The sequence below is a fragment of the Cervus elaphus genome, chromosome 13, assembly GCF_910594005.1.
Source record: "Cervus elaphus chromosome 13, mCerEla1.1, whole genome shotgun sequence".
In the NCBI taxonomy this organism is placed as follows: domain Eukaryota; kingdom Metazoa; phylum Chordata; class Mammalia; order Artiodactyla; family Cervidae; genus Cervus; species Cervus elaphus.
The window spans coordinates 60,978,037-60,996,883 of NC_057827.1; the positions used below are offsets into that span (position 1 = coordinate 60,978,037).

At 48.1% G+C, this 18,847-nt stretch overlaps 1 pseudogene; it reads right to left on the bottom strand.

The window, feature by feature from the left end:
• Positions 1–3,954: 3,954 nt before the first annotated feature.
• Positions 3,955–7,566, bottom strand: LOC122706433 (annotated as a pseudogene).
• Positions 7,567–18,847: the final 11,281 nt, after the last annotated feature.

Genomic DNA, 18,847 nt, shown 5'->3' on the forward strand with positions numbered 1-18,847 from the left:
TCCTGAGAGGTGCTCTGTCCCATTTTCACTGATGGTCATCAAGGCCTTATGAACAACCTGGAGGAGAGAGAGAGGACAGAGGCTTCTCTGAGACAGAGATAGGCTGCCCCACCCCTCACCCAGACCTGGGAGCAAGGCTCGGTTTGGTGAGAGCTGTCCTGGGACTCAAGGAGGCGCTTTTTCGGTAACATTTTAAATAAAGAACCACAAGACTCACCACTGAATCACCATGGTGTAGTGAAATGAACACAACTTTTCATCTCAAGGATCTGGGTTTGAATCCAGTTTTCCCTGCTAACTAACTATGTCACTTCCAGGAGGAGACTATTCTTGAAACCTCAGTTTCCTAAACAGAAAACTCAGCACTATGGGATAATATGAGCCAGGGCCACTATGGTACTTCCTGTGAGGACTTTCTCTCAGTGTAGGTGCTTAATAAATGTGTGTGCATGTCTGAGAGGTATTCACGTGTGTGTGTGTGGATAAGGACATCAAAATCAAGATCTTCACATGGTGATTGTAAGACTCCATCAGCAGGTCACACCTGCTTACCCAACACCATCCCACACTCCTCTTCTGAACCCTTCTCTCTCCAGGGCACTGGTCCCTTCTCTGTCCTTGAACACCACACTCATGCCTCTCTCATGACTTCTCCTGCCCTTCCCCACCCCTGCCTACCCCTCCCTGCAGGGGACACACAAGGCATGCTCGCAAGGCCTCGGTCTGACCCACGAGGGCACCCCCCCTCTTCCTCACCAGCCTCCTCAGCATCCCTGGGAAGCAGCCCACCTCCTTGGGAGAGAGAAGATTTTCCTGCACTCTACCTCCGTGGCTCCCGTCTTATTTGTAGAACCTGGTTCTAAGCTCCGTGAGGACCAGGACTTTGATGCGGACTTCCACGCCTCATCCCCGCCCAGGCACTGTTCACAGTCACTGAATGGCAGTTGTTTCCTTATGTGCTAAGTCACTTCAGTCGTGTCTGACTCTTTGTGACCCCATGGACTGTAGCCCTCCAGGCTCCTCTGTCCATGGGATTCTCTAGGTAAGGATACTGCAGTGGGTTGCCATGCCCTTCTCCAGGGGATCTTCCCGACCCAGGGATCGAGCCCACGTCTCTTACATCTCCTGCATTGGCATGTGGGTTCTTTACCATTAGTGCCACCTGGGAAGCCCAGTTGTCGTTCACTTGGGCACCTATCTGAGTCAGCTCACTCGCTCAGTCGTGTCTGACTTTTTGAGACCCCCACGGACTGCAGAACGCCAGGCTTCCCTGTCCATCACCAACTCCCGGAGCCTACTCAAACTCATGTCCATTGTGTCGGTGACGCCATCCAACCATCTCATCCTCTATTGTCCCCTTCTCCTCCTGCCTTCAATCTTTCCATCAGGGTCTTTTCCAATGAGTCAGCTCTTTGCATCAGGTGGCCAAAGTACTGGAGTTTCAGCTTCAACATCAGTCCTTCCAGTGAGTATTCAGGACTGATTTCCTTTAGGATGGACTGGTTGGATCTTCTTGCAGTCCAAGGGACTCTCAAGAGTCTTCTCCAACAGCACAGTTCAAAAGCATCAGTTCTTCGGCGCTCTGCGTTCTTATAGTCCAACTCTCACAGGCATAGATGACTACTGGAAAAACCATAACTTTGACTAGATGAACCTTTGTTGGCAAAGTAATGTCTCTGCTTTTTAATATGCTGTCTAGGTTGGTCATAGCTTTTCTTCCAAGGAGCAAGTGGCTTTTAATTTCATATTATAAATCCCCTGAATAAATGGCATCTTTGGTTGAAATCACTCTGTAATTCAGACTCGGTGATTCGGCAGTAGGTCCCGGAGTTTCAGATGCAGGGGCCAAAGGGTCTTAGCAATCCCTTAGCCTAAGTCTCTCTCTGTAAGTAGGGGGTTATAGGGGACCCAAAAAAGGGAAGTCCCCGGCCAAGGATGAGACAGAGAGAACGTGACACAAGCTCACACCGAGCACGTGAGGCCTCCTCCCCTCCGTCAGCCGACCACACTGCCGTCCTGATGGAGCGACGGCGCCCCTCAGGGCCTCAGTCTGCAGGCATGCCTGCGTCCCCCGGCCCCGTCCTCAGCCTCGGCCCGGAGCTGCAGCCCCGCGCGCATTCTGACCTACGGACGTCGGGGACACGCTCACCTTGGACACCTTCAGAGGCTGATCCTTGGTGATCCTTGAGAGGTCAGCCCCATTGCTGAAGACCTTGGTGATGCCCAGTTTGCCCAGGACAGTTTTCAGATTGTAGGTTCCAGAAATGGACAGTTTGGGCAAATGTAAAATGATCAACTTGTCAAAATGGTTAGAAAACCATTGAAATGTTTCCCTTTCTGACCAAGTCCCTCTCCCTTGGTACCCCCTCCCCCAGCCCAGGTGAGGAAATGAGGTCAGCTTTGCTTTATTCTACTATTAGTTCCTCTACATCCAGGGTCAGAGAATATTAGAATCACAGGGATCCTCTTGTCCTGCAGAGCCTCTCAAGTACCACCTCCTCTGAGAAGGCCTCCAGGAGGATCCAGGGTGTCCTCCGGAAGGACTGTGCACTCTGCTTCTCTGTGGGGTTTGCTCACCCCCAGACTGAACCTACTCTGGGGCTGGGATCCCAGGGGACTGTGGGACATGGTGGTAAGTCCTGAGTAACATCTATTTAGTGAATCAGTGACTGCAGGGGGCTGGGAGTTCAGCTGTCATTTTCCATGGGGACAAGGTTGGCCCCGGGAGCTTCCCTGGGGGCTCAGATGGTAAAGAATCTGCCTGCAATGCAGGAGGCTCGGGTTCGATCCATGGGTCGGGAAGATTCCCTGGAGGAGGAAATGGCAACCTACTCCGGTATCCTTGCCTGGAGAATCCCATGGATGGAGACACCTGATGAGCAACAGTCCTTGGGGTTTCAGAGTTGGCAAATTGGCATGGCAAGGTTGGCCCTGAGCAGGGTCTGATGCATGGGCTGACTGGCCTTGGGTTCCATTTAATCCCTTCCAGACTCAGCTCCTCCTGTTCTCTGCTCCCAGCCTCCGGTGTAGGGAACCTGAGCGTGGGTAGGGTGGGGAAGAGGTATTAAAACTTGTATTCACTTTTTAACCTTATACTTCTCTGCATTTTCACCTTTGTTTTATATTATGCATGACAAAATAGCTCATCTGGGCATGGACACATTTACAAATACAGAGACATGCACTAATTTGGGATGCACTACGGGATCTGACCAAGCCACACTCATCTAATGACAGAGGAACCAAAAACAGCCTCAAATAGATCCTGGAGTTTCCTGCTCTGGGCGTTTGTTTTTCCAGCCTCTCCGAGCAGGTTTTTTCCCCCTGTCCTGCCATGGACTTTCTATCCTATAACACACTCAGTTATAGGACACCTTTACCAAGAAGGCCACCTCTTCCTCTAGGTTTGCCCATGACATGTGTTGGCCTTATTTTTGCTGCAGTGGGCACTGGTCACCAGGAAGAGGCAGTGTCCAGGCTAGGGAGGAAGTGCTCAAGGATAGGACTTTCATTCCTCACCCAGGGGCACCGTCCCTCTTACAAAGCCCAGTTGGGGCTTCCTGAAAGGATGCTCTCTCAGGGAGCATTAAGATTAAGCCCAGGACCTGGGCCCACCTTACCCTCCTTGGTCCAGGCCTGATGGGGCAGCTCCTGGGTCAGCGCTGGCCTGGGAATCACCGTATCTGAAGGTGTTTGTGGATTCTGGTGAGATGCTTCTCAGAGAGCCCGTCCTCCAGCAGCTGCCTCTTGCCCTGGGCCGGGCAGAAGCAGGAAGGTGATGACTCAGCCCTGGTCATGCTGCAGCAACACCCAGCAGGAGAAACACACGGTTTCAGCACGGGTGGAACTTGCCTTTGACCGGATCTTCTCCTTCACATGAAAGTTTCCTATCAGGAAGCACTGAGCCTCAAATTTATCCTTCATTTTGCTTGGAGAGAGAGATGAAGGTGCCCATCAGCTAGGGGTGGGAGAAGGTTCAGGAAAGACTGCTAGAACATGGAGCCCTGAGGCTGCCTGGTGAGACCCGGGTCTCTGAGCTTCAGCTTTGCCATCTGTAAATTGGGGCAAAAATGAAGCGGTCTTGTTTCCACAAGACCAGCAACTCTGGTCTTGTTTCTGATCTTAGAGGAAACGTATTCATTCAGTCTTTCATGTTTACATATGATGTTAGCTAAAGATTTTTCATGGACGGTCTTTATCAGGTTAGGAAAGGTTCCTTCTAATCCTAGTTCGTTGAGTGATTTTTATCATGACAGGGTGTTGAGTTTTATCAAATGCTTTTTCCTGTAGTTTTTGAGATGATTATATATTTTTAATCATTTCTTCTAATAATATGGTGTTTTTAATTGTTAAAAAAAGTGAAATTGTCAGGCTCCTGAAGGTTTTGTGAAGACAATTTGAGGCTAGAGGAGTATCCAGAGTTTCTATATCACAGAGACTACCTGCTATCAGTCTAGGTGGGCAGGAGCATTTTTTATTTGGATTTGACGTTTGTTTAATGCATGGTCTGAGGCTAATTAACGAAAATTATTGGGAGTGGTTGGAAGCTCCCTTGATCACTCTGGGCATCTCCCTGGCTTGCCCCTTGGTAACTGGAGCTATTTATTGCTCAGGGAAGTTAGTCTTGTTCCCACATTAATGGCCTTTCCCTGGACTAACACGTGACATGCAGATGTCTGGGCAGTGTCCCCTCTGCTCCCCATCCTGCTGAGATGGAGTGGGAGGGGTCCTCCAGGACCCCAGGGCCCAATTTTCCCATTGGTTGGGAGGAGGAGACTGAAGCTGGGGAGGGACGAAAGCCACATGAAGTCCCAGAGCAGAGCTGGAACTTGGGACGTGGTCACTCCGGCCGCAGTGCTATTCTCCCTTTAGAGCCAGGAGCCGGTGGTGTGAAGGAGGCAGCCCCTGGCCCTAATGCTCACCTTCCTACCCTGGGCTGTCTCCATGCACTGTTTAAACTGCCTGAGGATGTCTCCCGGAGCACACAGGCCCTGACGTCCCCGTCACTCAGAGTGAGAAAGGCAGGCTGGGGTTCGAGTTTAGTTAAGTACCCACTATATGAGTGTACGTTCTTTGTGACTTGTTTTTTTCCTTCTAGAAATCTGACAAGCAGAAGGAGAAAAACAAATATTGTATATTAACACCTATGTATGGAATCTAGAAAAATGTTACCGATGAACCTATTTGCAGGGCATCCTCTGGAGAAGAGAATGGCAATCCACTCCAGTATTCTTGCCTGGAGAATCCCATGGACAAAGGAACCTGGAGAATCCCATGGACAAAGAAATCTGACGGGCTACAGTCCATGGGGTCACGAAGAGTCAGACACAACTGAGAGACTAACACTGTACTAACTATCTGCAGGGCAGGAAAAGAGACGCAGATGCAGAGAATGGTCATGTGGGCCCAACGGGGAAGGGGAGGGTGGGATGAACTGGGAGGTCAGGATTGACATATATACATGACCATGTGTAAAGCAGCTGGTGGGACACTGCTGATTAGCACAGGGAACTCAACTCAGTACCCCGTGATGATCTAGATGGGTGGGATGGGGGAGAGGGCGGCCCCATAGGGAGGGGATATACACACACACATATATACAGACATGTATATACACACACACATATACATATAGCTGATTCGTGTGGTTGTATAGCAGAAACTAACACAACTTTGTAAAGCAGTTATACTCTAATAAATTTTTAAAAATCTGGCAAGAAGAGCATTGTTATGTCCATGCTATCTATAGAAAACTAGAACCTCAAAGAGATAAAAAGACTTGCCCAGAGTCAAACAGCTCATAGTTCAGGGTGTGAGCCCTGGTTTTCCAGTCTCCAAAGGTGACTCAAGAGCTGTCAGAGTGTCTTCTGTAAAATCCTATTCCCTTCATCAGTTCAGTTCAGTTCAGTCCCTCAGTCATGTCTGACTCTTTGCAACCCCATGGACTGCAGCATGCCAAACTTCCTTGTCCATCACCAACTCCTGGAGTTTACTCAAACTCATGTCCATTGAGTTGGTGATGCCATCGAACCATCTCATCCTCTGTTGTCCCCTTCTTCTCCTGCCTTCAATCTTTCCCAGCATCAGGGTCTTTTCAAATGAGTCAGTTCTTCGCATCAGGTGGCCAAAGTATTGGAGTTTCAGCTTCAACATCAGCCCTTCCAATGAATACCCAGGACTGATTCCTTTAGGATGGACTCATTGGATCTCCTTGCTGTCCAAGAGACTCTCAAGAGTCTTCTACAACACCACAGTTCAAAAGCATCAGTTCTTCGGCGCTCAGCTTTCTTTATAGTCCAACTCTCACATTCATACATGACTACTGGAAACACCATAGCTTTGACTAGATGGACCTTTGTTGGCAAAGTAATGTCTCTGTTTTTTAATATGCTGTCTAAGTTGGTCATAGCTTTTCTTCCAAGGAACAATTTAATTTTTAAGTTTAACTTTTAATTTCATGGCTGCAGTCACTATATGCAGTGATTTTGGAACCAGAGAAAATAAAGTCTGTCACTGTTTCCATTGTTTCCCCATCTATTTGCCTTGAAGTGATGGTACCTGATGCCATGATCTTAGTTTTCTGAATATTGAGTTTTAAGCCAACTTTTCCACTCTTTTCCCCTTTCACTTTCATCAAGAGTCTCTTCAGTTCTTCTTTGCTTTCTACCATAAGGGTGGTGTCATCTGCTATCTGAGGTTACTGACATTTCTCCGGGCAATCTTGATTCCAGCTTGTGCTTCATTCCCTTCATACTCTCTGGCAAAGTTTGCTTTTATGGCTCTCTATTTGGGGATATTGTGTGTTTTGCTTCCCTCCCTGGTAGAGATTTACAGTGCACATTAGGACATTTAAGGCTCTGAAAAGTCCTGCTGAAATCATGATGATTTGATTGTTTAACCCACTATTTCCTGTTAAAAGTCTTTTAATGATTGTGTGTAGAAAATTGAATAACATATCTGTAGCTACATTCCATCCTGCATTCTCAAGGAAAATCTAAATAACCAGCTCAGGCTAGTTGTATATACAACCTTACCTTCAAAAATTATGTATCTCACCAGAGCAAGAGCTGTGTCTTCATCAAGCTCTTTGACCAAATCCACTATTTTTCCTTGAGTTCCTATCTCTATTTATTGGTTGATCTGTGTCCTGGCCTCTTTGCTGTTCCTGAAGTTCATGGAGAGGATTTATGAGTGGTACAGCTTCTTGACATTGTTCAAAAATGCAGGCTTTTGCTTCATATTCTTTTTACTGAAAAATATACTGCTGGTGGTCAGCTGGAGCTGGTTGTCCAGCTGATTAAGGGTTTCAAGGAGACCCCCCCCCCAAACCCAAGCCTTTGTGAATATCAGCCTTAGGTACCTTTTTAAACTTGAAGCCTATACCATTCAGGATATGGGTGTGAGTATCATCTTTGTTTCACAGGGAGAGCATCACAAAGGCTATCTGATGCTCACTGGGGAGAAGATGATGCTGTCATTGGACTGACAGGCCAGTTCATGGTACAGGCTGAAGGTGGATCTGGAGAAGTGTGGGACATTGTAAATATCAGGGCTAGATTGACACATGGTGCCAGGGACTCTACCACACAGACCTGACAGCAGGAAGAGGCCCACGTGATAGAGAATGCCTTTGTCCTTCAAGACAGACAAGGGACCTTGCCCGGGTCAGACCATACAATGAGTCCCTTGGCCACTGACTGATGTCAAGTCAAAGAAACCACAGTTCATTGAGCGTCTGTGTGCCAAGCACGCTCCTACGTCAGCATCACTGAAAGACTCAGAACCATAGCAGAGACTTCATGGCATTTGTGTGTTAGGCACTCAGTCGTGTCCTAATCTGTGGCCCCAAGGACTGCAGCCCGCCAGGTTCCTCTGTCCATGGAATTCTCCAGGCAAGAACCCTGGAGTGGGTAGCCATTCCCTCCTCCAGGGGATCTTTCTCACCCAGGGATTAAACCTCAGTCTCTTAAATTGCAGGCAGATTCTTTACAGTCTGAGCCACCATGGAAGCCCTTACCACACACCAAGTTCCATTCTAAGCCCTTTACTATCTTATCTCACTATGCTCTGGTAAAGGTCCTATGACCTAGGTCATGAGACACCCCTGGGCTTACAGATGAGGAGACTGGGCTTCTAGAGGTTAAGTCACTTGTCCAAGGTTCCAGATGAGTAGCAGGATCAGAATCACACCTCCAGGTCATCCGGGTCCACACTCTTGATAACTCTGTTAACATCCACAATGACCCCGAAGTGTAAGTGCTACAGCCCTTAGTTTTCAAAGAGGAAACTGGGGGACAGGAAGTGGATGATTACCCAGGAAGCAGGCCAAATCAGGCTCAAGGATGACTGGATCTGGAACAGCCCTAGGAGGACTTCCAATGAACCCTGATTTTTAAAGAACAGAGAGGCTGCTTCTCAGAGTGGGAGGGATCTTGCCAAATGACACACGGCCAGAACACAGAAGAGCTGTGAGGAATCCGTCTTCCCTGATTCCAGCCCAGAGTCTCCCTAACTCCACACTCTTCCTCCATCTCCCATTTTTCTTGCAACTCCTACCCCCTCACTTTATAAGGTCCTAGAGCATTGAGCTGATGGTCCTCGGATTCTATAACGTTCTAGGCCAGGAGAAGGCTGTTGAAATAGGTCACATGAGAACCCTCAGCCATGTGGCACTCATAGACATTAATTTTGTCTCATGTTTTGTTATCTTCATTTTACAGGATGTGAAAAGTGAGGCTCAGAGAAGGTCGTTAACATGCTCGGGATTACGCAGTTGGTCAAGCAGAGCTGAGACAGACAGATCTCTGTATTTCTCATCTGGTGCTCTGTGTATAAGGGGCCTGCCTCCTGATGGGGGAGCTTGGCTGCTTCTAAGGGCTGGGGCCACAGGGAGTTTGGGGTCTCCAGCTCAGAACCAGTTATGGGCTGAAAGATTCTATGCTGTGAAGCGCTGCCCTATGCATCGTTGGGTGTTTAACAGCATCCTGGATAAAACTAGATCCCAGGAACCCCTCCCCGGCCCCCAGGTGTGACAATCAAAAATTGTCCAGGCATTGCCCAAGGTCCCCTGGAGTTAGAGTGCCTCTGGGGGGCTCCTCTGTGCAGGGAGGGAGGGCTTGGAGCACGAGACCCACTTGGGAGGCCTCCTTCATCCTGGTTGAAGAGACTTTTCTCATTTCAGAATGGGCTTGGGTCAAGCGATTCCCAACTGAATTTGCTCACTGGGGCCAAAGTGTTTAATGGACTCAGTTAGTTTGGGGTGTTCATTCTTCTTAGGTGGGGACTTGTCAAGGGATCCCAGGTTCTGTTGCAACAAGTTTGAGAGACCATATAACAGTCTCTTTATCTGTCACCTTTGGAGCTCAGATGCCTCTGTGGTCCTTGGGCTTCCAGGAGCCTGAGGACCATGACCTTTAAGACTTACTGACAACAGCCCGAGTGTCAAGGCTGCTCAAACTAAACACTCACAGCCCCCAGAGAGGTCTTTCCTGAGCTTCCTGGGGGTAGGGGCTGGTGGGTTTTGCAAACTAAAGCTTTTAGGATCAACAAGGGGCAAGCAGATAGAAGACAGGCCCTTGAACCCAGATAAGAAAGGGGAGGAGGTGACAGAAAAGCTAGCAGGGTTATCTGAGGAGTTAATGAATACACCTCAGCCTTTCAGAGGAGGTGTTTCAAGAGCGAGATCAAGGCCAGGGTCTACGGAGCAGGAGATGGGGGCCGGGGAGCAGAGGGGGTTGTCCTCTGAAAATCTGGGGGACAGGCTAACAAGGGGGAAAGGCGATGAAAGGGGATCTTCTTTCTCCAGTGAGATAGCTGGGTTAAAGGGAAGCGTGAAATCTACAAGGTAAGGCCCAGAACTCTGGCTCTGGTTGGAGTTTAAAAGAACAAGGTAAGAAAGAAGAATCTTCTCGAAAAGCAAAAAATAAAGCACAAAGAAAAAGAAAATAATGTTATCTATCTCAGAACACAAGTGAAAACAAACAAACAAACAAAAGAAAAAAGGAAAATTTCCTGAGACAGAGAAGCATTTTAGAGAACGTGGCATGGGGGTGGGGGCCCCTCCAAGGGGCCTCGTGCCTGCTTTCTGCAGGAGGGACACGCAGGTGAAGACCACTGAGGCTACGGGCTTCTGTCCAAGCCTGGGCAGGAAGGGAGAAGGAGAAATGTAACCCTGAAACAGCTCTGCCCACCAGCCTGGTTATTACAGGGGCCTCCTGTGTGCTGGGACCTTTTTTTTATTTTTCAGTTAAATATTCAGCTATATTTTCATCAAGTTGTTTGTGGCTACATTTTTAGCCTTTAGCTATTTTATGACATTTACTTCCTCTGCCTCGACTTTATTGAGATGCAATTGACTTACAATATTACAGAAGTTTAAAGTGTACGATGATATTAGGAATTAACATATACACACTTACTGTTGCTGTTGTTTAGTCTCTAGGTTGACTCTTTTGAGACCTCACAGACAGGAGCCTGCCAGGCTCTGCTATCCATGGGATTTCCCAGGCAAGAATACTGGAGTGGATTGCCATTTCCTTCTCCAGGGGATCTTCCTGACCCAGGGATTGAACCCATGTCTCCTGCTTGGCAGGCAGAATCTTTACCAGTGAGCTGCCTGGAAGGCCCAACATATACACACTGCTATATATAAAACCGAGTTCCCTGGTGGCTCAGTGGTGAAGAATCTGCAGACCAGTGCAGGAGACAGACCCAGGTGGCGTGGGTTCAGCTCTGGTCAGGAAGTTCCTTTGAAGAAAGAAAGGCCAACCCACTCCAGTATCCTTGCCTGGAGAATCCCATGGACAGAGGAGCCCGGTGGGCTACAGTCCATGGGGTCACCAAGAGTCAGATACAACCAAATCGACTTAACACAGCACACATATATAAAATAGATAATCAACAAAAACCTGCAGTATAGCACAGAGAACTCAGCTCGATATTCTGTAATAACCTCCACAGGAAAAGACTCTAGAAAGCCATGTCAATCCATCCTCCCCACCTACCAAGCTGGGCAGAACTGCAAAGCCTCAAGTGCCTGCCTTCAAATGCTGACCCTGGCAAATCGAAGTCAAACCTGCCCATGCCTCAGTTTCCTCCTCTGTCAAGGTGGCCCAGCCTCACTCACTGTGTCAGCTCAGGACGGGCTGATGGAGAGCTACTCACGCAGGAAATGGAAATCATCTCTTCCTCCTGGAGGCTTGCTGAGCTGGACTCGCCCCATAGACTGTCCCATGCTGGCGCACACCCTTGCCTACTAATAGGGCAGTCTCAGGGAGCTGGGACACTCAGTGCTATGGGCCCGATAACTGTTCCCTTCCCATCTTGGAGGAAGTAAGTCTGGGGGAGCATCCAGAGCTCAGCCAGCGAGTGCCTGATACCGTCTGAGGGCCTTGCTGTTCTTCCCTGAAGTGGTCTAGTCCAGTGTAACCAGCAAGTACAAGGCCACCTGGAGGACGGGGTGATGGGAGCCTTGTGATCGTGCAAGAGCAAGGGATCATCCCTCCTCGAGACCCATCTCCCAGAGCTGTTGGGAGGAGTGAATAAAGTCTGTCCAAATCCTAGAACTGAGCCTGATGCATGATTGACCTTCAATAAGTGTCAGCTGCCTGAATTCCCCGGGTTTGTCACTGCCAAGTTCCCAGCCCTAGGAAGCCTCACACTGGGAGCTGGGTTCTGTGTTCTTTGGGTTCCAAAGCCCATTTTTCCAGGCACAGAAGGGAGATAACAGGCCAAGATAGCGGGTACCAGGGCTCAGAGGAATCACATGAAAGAATGACACTGGACCATCTTGATGAAGTTGGAATCTTGCAGAAAATCAGGACCTCAACCGACCTTAATGCTCACATTTTGCTGGTGATAAAATGGAGCCTAGCAGAGGGGAGGTGATCTCCCTGGCTTCAGGACATGTGAGTAGAAGACCTGTGAGACAAAATCAAGGGAAAGGGGCAGCTGGCCCTCAAAGTATTACTTTTGGAATCTGTAGTCTTGATTAACGTTTAATATTCACTAAGAACCAGCACTCAAAGAAACAAAAACACATTGCATAATCATCCAAAGATGAAACCAGTGAGTTATCCCCGTTTTGCAGGAATGGAAGATGAGGCACACAGAGATCAAATGGCTTGCTCTGGGTTTCATGTTCATTAGAAGACTGTTTTGGGATTCCTGAATTCTTTCTACTTTGTTTATACTGCCATTAGCATTTTCATCCTAATATTACTGAAAGTCACTTCAGAACTAGAGGAAACTGCATTGACAATATTAAAAATATCAAACCATCTTTCAAGGCTATTGACATCTGAGGACTAAAGGAAAAAAAAAATCACTTTTTGAAAACCTAATGTGTATTTCTTATTCGCTCTGCTTACTGCGCTGTCAAAGTCACACCATGATGTTAAAAAATTCTGATGGCTCTGATTTCTCATTATATGATGTCCTTAGATAACCAAAGTGATACCAAATAGCAAGAGAGCACCTAGCCATGAAAGTCAGCTTTGCCTGCTGAGAGCAAACGTCCTGGGAATCATCCACCAGCTCCACCTGGGTCAGGCTGACCCTGTAGGACTGATCTGCTGGTACCTGTCCCACGTGACCTGGTCCTGCATCCTCCAAATTTCCTGGCATGTGCTCACCACTGCACCTGGGCTGACTTTCCCCGGCATGTACTTAGCACCCCTCTCTGGCACCTTCTAATGTGGTTCCCTCCTGAGGGGTGCTCCTCAACCTTCCTTTTCAGTCTCAGCCATCACTTCAGGCTTGCTTCTTAGGTGAAGAACTCCTTTGAAGGCAATTTCTTGAAACCTGGGCTGGGTTCTGCTGCAATAACAAAGAAGCTCAGAACCTCAAGGACTTAACACTGCCCAGGTGATGTCTCTACATGTCTCCTATGAGATGGATGCAGAGGCTCTGCCCATCAGGATGAAACAGGGACCAAGCTGCAAGAGGCCCCAAGGTCCTGCTTCAGTTTCTCCAACTCTACCTCCCTTGCTCGTTCAGGAAACCTATAGCAGCAGTCACAAGACTGCTGCTACCATCTGAGTGCCTCCTATTGGCATCTTTCAAGCTTTTAAAAATAGCTTCCATCTTTTCTGCCCAAGTGTCAAACCAATTGAATGAAAGGATAAAAATAAGGCCTATGGGGGACATATAGCACCTTTGTTTCTGATAAAGCTGATACTGGAACATGGAGCTTATTTCTGTGGGACAGTGGACTTCCAGAAACCCACCCCTGGGCTAGATAGCTCACCCTCCTCCCAGCATTGTGAAACTGAGGCCAGATCTCCCCCTGGTCTGATACTCAGCCTGCAGAACAACTTCTGGGCTGCCCAGCCCACCCCCCACCCCCACCCCTCTGCAAAAGAGTTGTCTTTTCCACATGGAAACTCTGCAAAGTAGGTATTCTTTTTCACCCTTTATAGGTGAGGAATGTGAGGAACAGAGAGGTTGAGGAACTCCCCCCAAATCACACAGGCTGCTGTCTTAGAATAACTCTCGCATTATGTCAGACTGAGTCTCTTCCCACCCTTGGCTGCTGGCTGTGTCCTTGTGGGGCGGGAGCTGCCTTGGTGAGAGTTCCTTTTTCTGATTTCTCCACCGAGGGGAATTCCTTTAGTTCTCCCACACGGGGCTCAGACTTCATTGTGAAACTGTCAGGGCAGAGCCTGCCTGGGAGGAAAGCCGGGTGCTCTGCCTGCCTCGCTGAGTGTGAAGATCTAACCAAGGACAGCGGCAGAAAGGCCCCGGCCTCTAAAGGAGCTCTTGGGTTGTCCTCACTATTGGTGGATGTTTGTGAACCGTCCCTGATGGCTCTGGAAGGGATTTGAAGTGCACACCCACGACGCAGCCGGGCCTCTAAAGATTCTGTGCTCAGTTCCCATGTGTGTGGGGTTTGCCCCACAGTAAGCAATGCTCCAACCTCGGCTGGTTACCCTATAATTCAGCTCTGACGCTGTGTACCTGGAGACAGAGTCAGCTCCCACAGGCGAGGGGCTCCGTCCTGCGCGACTGCCCCAGCCCTGCGTCAGACACCAGTCACAAGTCTGGGATGTCACCTGTGCTTCTGACCCACATGTTGTAGCTTGGAGGTTCCATGGCCTCCTTCTTTGGGTTCAGCTGATGTGATAGAGTAGCTTACAGAGCTCAGAGAAGCCTTCTTCTCTGATTATTGGTTGACTTAGAAAGATTAACTCAGGAGCAGCCAAATGGAAGAGTTATGTAGAGCAAGGTATGGGGAAATCAAGAAATCGAGCAGGGCTCCATGACCCCTCTAAGTTCGTCAGTTCCCCCAGTCTCCACATGTTCAATCCGAATGCTCTCTGAACCCTGGTCTTCTGGCTTTTTTGGAGGCTTTGTTACATCGGCATGATTGTTTACCTCACTGACTTAAAAACACATTAATTTCTTTTTAGTTGATTGATGATTGCTTTATGATATTGGTTTGATTTCTGTCATACATTAACATGAATTACCCATTGGTGCTGGCTTCTTGGAAGAAAAGCTATGACCAACCTAGACAACATATTAAAAAGCAGAGATGTTGCCAACAAAGGTTCCTCTAGTCAAAGCTATGGTTTTTCTAGTAGTCATGTATGGATGTGAGAGTTGGACTATACAGAAAGCTGAGTGCAGAAGAACTGATGCTTTTGAACTGTGGTGTTGGAGGAGACTCCTGAGAGTAACTTGGACTTCAAGGATATCAAACCAGTCCATCCTAAAGGAAATCAGTCTTGAATATCCACTGGAAAGACTGATGCTGAAGCTAAAACTCCTGATGGCCACTCCATCAGGTGGCCACCTGATGCAAAGAACTGACTCATTGGAAAAGACCCTGATGCTGGGAAAGATTGAAGGCAGGAGGAGAAGTGGATGGCAAAGGATGAGATGGTTGGATGGCATCACCGACTTGAAGGACATGACCTTGAGCAAACTCCAGGAGTTGGTGATGGACAGAGAAGCCTGGAATGCTGCAGTCCATGGGGTCGCAAAGAGTCGGACACGACTGAACGACTGAACTGAACTGAACCATAGGTGTACACATGTTCCCTCCCTCTTAAATCTCCCTCCCACCTCCTGCCCATTCCCAACCCTCTAGGTTGTTACAGAGCCCCAGTTTGACTTTTGTTGTTTGAACTGGATCCCCAATCCCTCTCCCCCTCCCCGAGATTAGGGGTTGGTTTCCCATGGCCACCAACCCCCATCCTTAGGTGACCTAGAGGGTTTTCCAAATGTCACCTCATTAACAACAACAAAACAAACCTTTCTGGAGCTCATCAGTTAGGAAAATCCAGGAATTTTAGGATCTCTGTGCCAGAACTGGCATGAAGATGAAATACACATATTTCTTCATATTAATCATAATGTCACAACCTCATTCATCACCCGTTATCCACAGCCATAGACCAGCATGTTTTGAATGTGAGGTCTGGGTCTCCTCCTATCCCAGGGAGCACAGATATCCAGAAAAGATTTGCTTTTTCTTATATAGCTCATGCCCATCCCCTGGGCTTGTGGAGAGGATCAGGAGATCTCCTGGAATGGAAATCAACATATAATCAGTATTCTCCATTTCTAGACTAGCACACATGTGTGAGAAGCCAGACGCATCCTTACTTCATCTTCATTTTATGAATGAGGCTCAGATGACCCCACCAGTGAGGGCAGAGCCGGCACTTAACCTTAAACATTCATGCATTTATGATGAAATTCTAATGGGTATGTTTTCCTTCCCCTGCCACTGATGGGGAGGTGTTAGTGTCCCTTCCATGTTGGCCCTGTCTGAGCCCGTGCTGTGTCTTGCCCATCTGTCTCAGGGCAGAGCTGTGTCCCTGCCTGGGGGTCCAGAGCAGCCTAGAACCCCCAGCAGCTGTGTTTCAGCTGGTGCTGGGGCAGTGAGCTGGACCCCGCGTGGACCGGCAGGTTGGAATTCTTCCTAAGGTCTGAGATGCACTGGGGAATAGACGGCATCAGGGCAGCCCCAACTGAAGAAGGGGGGACCTGTCTTCAGGCCTGTGCTGGGCAGGTCTTCCAGTCTGCTGGATCCGCGTTTCCCCATCTGTACCTTGGGGATAATGATTCCCAGCTGCGTCTTTCAAGGACCAATTCTGAGGGTCAGACTAGGCAGTGATTACATCTAAAAACTCTAAAGAATAGGCAACACTGAGGCATACGGCTGTCCTGCTTGGCTTGTGGCACACTCTTGTCTCCCTTCTGACAAAATTGCCCTGACCTTTGGCCCTGTGGGGGTGCCCCTTCCCCTGCCCACAGGGAGTGGACCTGTTGGTTCCCATATGCACCAATGAAATCTGGTCTGGGGTTTTAAGCTAGTTTGAACCAGGTCTCTGTCAACCAGAGTCCAGACTTATGTAATGACGGGCCATTTTTTTGTGAAATGATTGTATCTTAGGTAAATTCCCTGGACTCTCAGGAACTCCAAGTGGCCCTTGTATCTGACCCTATACTCCCCCAGAACATCAGTGTTGGGGAGCATGCCATGTTGCTTGCTCAAGGCTGTGAGCTCTTTAACCTTGGGTGGGAAGAATTCCAGCAGATCCTGGGGCTCTTTTCCTTGCAGAGGCATCCTAGGTGAGTGCTGTGGGCCCCAGCACTCCTCATGGTTTGAGGAGGAATTTAGCACAACATTCAGAAAACTAAGATCATGGCATCTGGTCCCATCACTTCATGGGAAATAGATGGGGAAACAGTGGAAACAATGGCTGACTTTATTTTTCTGGGCTCCAAAATCACTGCAGATGGTGATTGCAGCCATGAAATTAAAAGATGCTTACTCCTTGGAAGGAAAGTTATGACCAACCTAGATAGCATATTAAAAAACAGAGACATTACTTTGCCAACAAAGGTCCATCTAATCAAGGCTATGGTTTTTCCAGTGGTCATGTATGGATGTGAGAGTTGGACTGTGAAGAAAGCTGAGTGCCGAAGAATTGATGCTTTTGAACTGTGGTGTTGGAGAAGACTCTTGAGAGTCCCTTGGACTGCAAGGAGATCCAACCAGTCCATCCTTAAGGAGATCAGTCCTGGGTATTCATTGGAAGGATTGATGTTGAAGCTGAAACTCCAATACTTTGGCCACCTGATGCGAAGAACTGACTCATTTGAAAAGACCCTGATGCTGGGAAAGATTGAGGGCAGGAAGAGAAGGGGCCGACAGAGGATGAGATGGTTAGATGGCATCACTGACTTGATGGACATGGGATTAGGTGGACTCCGGGAGTTGGTGATGGACAGGGAGGCCTGTCATGCTGTGGTTCATGGGGTCGCAAAGAGTCGGACACGACTGAGCGACTGAACTGAACTGAACTGAATTTAGCGCTGCCTGAGTCCTGCATTTGCTATGAACAGTGTGTTCTCTTGGCAAAACTCTGTTAGTCTTTGCCCTGCTTCATTTTGTACTCCAAGACCAAACTTGCATGTTACTCCTGGGATCTCTTGACTTCCTACTTTTGCATTCCATTCCCCTATGATGAAAAGGACATCTTTTTTTGGTATTACTTCTAGAAGGTCTTATAGATCTTAATAGAACTGTTCAACTTCAGCTTCTGTGGCATTAGTGCTTGGGGCCTAGACTTGGATTATTGTGATACTGAATGGTTTGCCTTGGAAACGAGCCAGGATCATTCTGTCATTTTTGAGATTGTACCCAAGTACTGCATTTCAGATTCTTTTGTCAACTATGAGGGCTACTCCATTTCTTCTAAGGGATTTTTGCCCACAGTAGCAGAGATAATGGTCGTTTGAATCAAGATTGCTGGGAGAAATAACAATAACCTCAGATATGCAGATGAAACCACCCTTATGGCAGAAAGCGAAGAGGAACTAAAGAACCTCTTGATGAAGGTTGAAATAGGAGCGTCAAAAAGCTGGCTTAAAACTCAACATTCAAAAACGAAGACCATGGCATCCAGTCCCATCACTTAATGGCAAATAAATGGGAAACGATGGAAACAGTAACAGACTATTTTCTTGGGCTCCAAAATCACTGTGGATAGTGACTGTAGTCATGAAATTAAAAGATGCCTTGCTCCTTGGAAGAAAAGCAATGACAAACCTAGATAGCCTATTAAAAAGCAAAGATATCACTTTGCCGGCAAAGATCCATATAGTCAAAGCTATGGTTTTTCTAGTAGTCATATACGGATGTGAGAGTTGGACCATAAAGAAGGCTGAGTGCCAAAGAATGGATGCTTTCAAATTATGGTGCTGGAGAAGACTCTTGAGAGTCCCTTGGACAGCAAGGAGATCAAACCAGTCAATCATAATGGAAATCAACCCTGAATATTCATTGGAAGAACTGATGCTGAAGCTGAAGACCCAATACTTTGGCCACTTGATGGGAAGAACTGACTCATTGGAAAAGACCCTGATGCTGGGAAAGATTAAAGGCAGGAGAAGAAGGGGACGACAGAGGATGAGATGACTGGATGGCATCACCGACATGATGGACATGAGTTTTAGCAAACTCCGGGAGATAGCGAAGGACAGGGAAGCCTGATGTGCTGCAGTCCATGGGGTTGCAGAGTCAGGCAGGACTGAGTGACTGAACAAGACCTGTGTAGTCCCTCTGGTATGATGCGGTGGGGTTTGGAGAAATGAGGAGAGCCTCTAAAGCCGACTTTGCCACTTGCTATGACCTTTAAAGAGATGACAAGCCTCTCTGAGCCTCAGTTTCTTCATCTGCACGAAGTGCCACACAGAAGAGCAGAACAACTCCACTCCCAACATCACAGGGCTGCCCTGAGGATTCAACAAGAAAATGCTTGCACGGCTCCTCCCAGGCAGCCAGGCTTAGAGAAGGAGCTCAGAGAGTCAGCAAAGCTTGTCCCTTACACCA